Source organism: Anser brachyrhynchus, assembly GCF_964034855.1.
Source record: "Anser brachyrhynchus genome assembly, chromosome: 14".
Taxonomy (NCBI): Eukaryota; Metazoa; Chordata; class Aves; order Anseriformes; family Anatidae; genus Anser; species Anser brachyrhynchus.
Genome location: NC_137709.1, coordinates 10497115 through 10502643, shown reverse-complemented (window position 1 = coordinate 10502643; position 5529 = coordinate 10497115). Strand labels below are relative to the sequence as shown.

Here is a 5529-nt window from a genome sequence, read left to right as displayed (position 1 = left end):
AATTATTTTTAACTGAAGAATGATAGCCCTGTGTCTAAATTATCTCAGGGCTTAATTCACATCAGTTAAACCTTTTCAGAGGCTTATTAAAATTCCTTAAGTGTGTCCAACTTATCAGCAGTTGAGTGTCGATGGCATTGTACAAATGTTGCTATTGGAAATAACTGAAGTTTTGTTTGACTCTATTAGTCCCATATATACATATTGCGCCTGTGACTATTAATACTACTTAGTACTTACACGACTCCTTTCATCTGGCGATCAGGAGGCATTGCCCGGGGAGGCCAGCATCGTTCTCCCCTTCCTAAATATGGGAAAACCGTCACGTCCGGCGGCTGTCTCGTACTGGGGTTTGACTTCTCCCACCAAATGCTGCCAGACTTGGCTCCCTGTCTACCCTGGTGGGTTTTAATGAGACTTCATCTCATTAGGTGTAGCACCTGGGCGCTGCTGTTTTCTGTCTGCATGAGCACACGGCAATGGCGTGGCTCCTGCAGCAAGGCCCCCACAGTGAAGGAAGATGGATGGATGGATACAGATGGAGGAAGGGAGGAGATGGTACTGGGCTGTGCAGAAGGCAGTGGCAGCAGTTGCTGACCTGTTTCGGAGCAGAGGGAAGTTTGAAAGGAGGTTGGAAAGGTTTCTGATGGGGGAGAAGGCTGTTTGGCTGGTTCCAGAGCACCCCTGTGCTGGCAGGAAATGTGGGGAAGCTCAAAGAGGCTTGTCTGAAGTTCTCATCAGAGCCTGGCGTTGACATCTTGATACTGAGAAAGGGAGGGACAGTCTCTGAAAGGCCTCCGGTGCCCCTAGCTCAGTTTTCCCGTGCTAATCTCCAGCAGCGGGGAGGAAGGAAAAGTCCTAATTGTCGAATAAAGGGGCTACCTCTCTGGCATCGGATCCAGCTGCTGGAGTGTGGGTTGCCAATGTGAATTTATAGACAAATATCCAGTCGGAACTGCCCGGGTTAGTGATCTCACGCGGTTCTCCCTGCTTTCTATTTTTTTCCCCTCTCCTGCAATGTCAATACCCAGTTCCCGTTCCGCTCAGGCAGGTTTGTGTTTACACGGGTCTGGGTTTGCCTCTTACTGAGCTCGTACAAGGTCGCCTCCTGACTCGGTGATCGTTCATCCCAGAAACCACTAGGTCGCACTGTGAAATAAAGTTCTGCTCAGCCCCGCACCGCCTCAGCACTCACCTACCCCGCTGCGCCTCCTCGGAACAAAGCGAAGACCCGTTCCATGAGGTTGAATTTCAACATAAATGAGTCGATGCTGAATATAATAGAGTATATAGAGCTCAATATAATAGAGTATATAACGGAGAATATATAATAACACTCTGCCTTTGGGCAGGGAGAAACCAGCCATGATATATGCTGCTGTATATGCTCTTAGATGTTTTTGGGCACTATTCAGCAAAATACTTCAGCGTGTGCCCGCTCAGTACGTGAGTGAGCTGCCTGCTTGTGTTGGCGAAGCAGAGCAGAGGCTCGCACAGAGGAAAGCCCCCCTTTGGACACACCGAGGTGTTCTGCTTTCAGTGCTAACCATCACTCAGAAGCACAATAAACTGCAACGCAGATGCTACAAACATTTCCAAAATGATTAATCTTTGGGTTTTGGCAACAGCTGCATATTTTAACTGAGGTGTGCTGCACCCAGATATATGGCATATTATTCTCATAATAAGCTTTTTTTTGCTTTATTGGAATATAACTCCCAATTTTTTATGTAGAATTTATGAAAAAGATAGTGTGCAGTTTGGTACTCAAAACTATTTTAAGTTAAACTGAGTTTCTTCTATCCCAATGAGATTCCTTAATTCCTATATATTTCTGATTTCCTTTGGAATATATCACAAAGGACAGTGTATTGATTTTATTATGCTAGGGGTTATTCTTCCAAAGGAACAGAGTTAGATAAAACTTGGTTTTTAATTATTGACTTGCTTTTATTAAAATTACTGCAGTTAATCCAAAGTATTTATCTGATATATTAATCCCCATGTTATTCTAAAAATAAAATTGGCAAAAAAACTTTGAGCTTCAAGTTAGCAAGCGAACTTTCTGCGTTCTGTTCAGCACAGCTCTGTGTAGCCAACCGCATAATGGCTCGTGCACACTTGTGTTACAGTTAGCTGCCGGGTATTTATGCGGGACTGCACCGGGGCCGTATCGCTGCTTTTTAAAATTAGAACTTGCTCTGACGGCCGCAGGGAGAGGAGCCGTGATAAAGGGATTGAGCATCGTGCTCTGCAGTAACTGCTGGCCTTGGGTGCTTGAGCTGCAGGAACACTGAGCCACCACTGCTGGAAAAGCTTGCCTGCTCCTTGGCTGCAGGGCTTGCGATCGCACCCGACTGGTGTCAAATGCTTTGGAAAACTTTAGCATCAGCCTTCGCTGAGGAGCTGGAAATGAGGAGCAGGAAATTATTTTCCTGTATCTGCCGCACCTCGTGTAACAGCTTTTCCATCTGCAAAGTAATTACGTTCCCAAAAGTATTTCTTGAATCAGGCATAACCCAGGACTGCTAGGGAAATAATGTGACCAAAAAGGACTGTGTTTACACAGACTTTCATCTTGTTTAAGCCAAAGATATCCCAATTTAAGCTGAAACAAATGCCCTTATTCCGAATGGGTTGTTTTCACCTTTTTTATATGTTTGGCCACCGAGGCTTACAGGAAACTAACATTTTGGCATCACCTGTTGCTCTGGCTGTGTCTGTGGGTGCTTGCTGGGCAGTTGCTCTACCTTATCTGGTTACGTCTGTAATATCTGCAAATAAGTTATGTGGTATTCTCATCCCCCTGAGGATTTATGGTGACCCCTCGGGGACCTTAATCGTTGGATCAGTACCCTTCTGACACCTGTAGATCAACATAAACTTGACCCTTGGTCTTGACAAATCTATCACCGCAATGCCCTTTTTTTTTTTTTTTTAAGCATCCCCATTGCTGGGAGCTGGACGGAAGCGATGATGGTGGCGGGGAAGCCCTGCACCCGTCTCAAGGTCAGAAGTCAAAATGATAAAGGGTGGGTCTGTGGTACCCGGGCGTAGCCATGGGGGAGCCTTCAGGGAAGGCTCCTCTGGGCTTGTGGGGTGCAGCCAGCCCCCCGGTGGGGCTCAGCGAGCTGCTGGCCCTGTGGGGCGTCCCGTGGCCTGGGGAAAGCCAGCTCTGAGCCCTGCATGTGCTCACAGGTGTGTTTTCCTGTTGCCCTGTTAGAGCTGGCTGGTGGCTGGAGGAAGAGCTCTGTAAAACGCCGTGTTCGGTGAAAGCTGTTTCCCCTTCTAGGGGTCTTGCTGATAAGATGGGATGTGCTGCCTTAAAAAGCTGCTGGTTGTGCTCATCCTATCTTTAGCTCAGGTCATCAAAAAGTGTTTTCTCTTTTTGAAAAGTCAGTTCCTCTTTGTGCAAGGCTTCCCTACGCTCGCCCCCAGCCCCATCCATTTTTCCATCCATTTAGCATGCAAGTTAATCCCTGCTCCAAAGCAGAAATTTGTCTGTGTCTTTTCAGGCTGCCCGTGTTCAGTAGGCAATGGAGGACCTTGTTCCTCACCTGAACCATCTGCCGCTGTTTGCAGCACCGTACGTGAGGTTAGATGACCCCCACAAGATTCTGCATGGAGTGTTAGGGCTAGAATTTAAATAGGGTCTTCCCAATTTCAAGATCTCACCAACTTTGAGCTTACTGGAGAAAAAAAAGCAAGACCACAAGAAGTGTGCATGCTGCATAACAGCCATAAATAAGGAGCACCCCGCACAACAGCTAATCACTGCAAGACTATTTTCAGAGTGATTATTCGTTGTCCCTGAAAGTTTTCCACAACATGTCAGTGACTCAAATTCTGATTTTTTTTTCTTAAGGAAAACTAATATAAAATTCCTGTAACCCACACTGTTTTCTCAACTGATTCTGAATCTCCTCTAAATAGTTTTATTTTCCCTCGGAAGGTGGGTGTCGTACTGGTATCCTGCTTGATACAACAGGAATGGCATCAAGATGTGTTTGTAGAAGATGACGCTCTTCAACTGACGTACAATCTGCAAAATTTATTTCATCTAAATGGTATTTTACCAGGAAAAAAAAAAAGAAGACTGTAAGTGGGGAACTAATTGCTTGAATGGCCTCTCGAGTCCCAGCCACCTGTACCTCAGCCTAAACTTGACTCCTGTCACTTATGCTCTTTAAGTGTGTCCCGTTGACTTCGGGATGAAAGGACTGAGTAGAGCTAATGAGTGCCAACGTCTTGATTTTTGGCTGCAGTTGGGAACAGCTGCGCGTAGGGAAGGAACCTGCCCAGCAAATGAAAGGAATGGCCATCTGGGAGGCAGGGGGAGGAGGAGATAGGAGGCATTTCCTTCTGCTCTGCAGTTAGTCAGGCTCTCTGCCTTTCAGGACAAATCTTGGAGGGCCAGCTTGGCTTTCTGCAGAAGAAAGAATCTTTAAATATGTTAATTTTGCATTTGTAGTAAGGGTGTGTCTTACTACCGGGGGCAAATAATTGCCTGACTCTTAGAAACCTTTCTTCTGTTTCGGTTTTACGTGGAGATTTGAATGGATCTACCCCCAATTTACATTTTTACCTGAGACAAGTTGAGTATAATGATATTGACCCTCACCTGAAGAGTGTCTTGTGTCACCACAACTCTGACTGTGGCTTTTCTGTGCTGCAAAGCTGAAAAAGTTACTCAAACTTAAGCTTGAATCTGAATTACATGACACTTAGGAACATGTCTGTATTCAGCCTTTGCTTTGGTAGCCTATTTGCTCTGTCTTCAGCTTTTAAGGCCAAAACTCTTGATGGTCCAGCATGGTATTTTCCTCATTATGATTTCTTGTCCCTTCTCTGAGTAAATAAAAGAGCAGGATGATACCTACTACCCAACATAGCTATCCTTGCAACAAGGCTTGTGTAACTCCTGTCATGACCAAGAAGCCCAGCAAATCTAAGGTATTGGAGAATAAACCTTCTGTATCATGGTAATGATGGGTGTATGTATTTATGAATTGTAGAAAGGTGGAGTAAGGGTAACACTGAATCTTGTGTACAACAGGGATCCAAACCATAGAACTGTTGTCCTCTGCGGAACAATGAGGGAAGCTCTGGGTGTGTAAAAAGGAAGGGGGGAAAAACGCCAACATTTCTACTTACCAACGTTTTTGTGGAATGTAAAAATAAGTTTGGCACCAAGCTAATTCTTTTGTTCAGAAATGTTCACTCCACCAGAGCTTAGCCACTGGTTCAGGAGCTGTGGTGTTAAAATTTGGGGGTTTGCCTCTAACTCTGATCTGAGTGATTTGAGTTAAATCCCCCTAACCCTGATGTGCCATCTCAGCAACGTGTAAATGGTGATCCCAGTAGTTTGCAGGGCGGGTGGTGCTCAGCTGAGTAACACTGGGGTGTGTAGTGGTTTAAAATGCCACATTAAAAGAACTGAAGCAGTACTGATTATTGGTTTCTAATGGGTTCTAAAATGATGCTTGGTGGCTGTAGCTGTCGGCTCTTGTGGGTGCCCCGCTGATCCCC

The 5529-nt window shown here is 45.5% G+C and overlaps 1 long non-coding RNA gene across 1 annotated transcript; it reads left to right on the top strand.

Annotated features, from left to right (window-relative positions):
• The first annotated feature begins 2764 nt into the window (after window positions 1-2764).
• On the top strand, window positions 2765-4358 carry LOC308177667. The gene is made up of 2 exons (XR_013939295.1): window positions 2765-3009; window positions 3953-4358. It is a non-coding gene; the product is annotated as an uncharacterized lncRNA (long non-coding RNA).
• Window positions 4359-5529: the final 1171 nt, after the last annotated feature.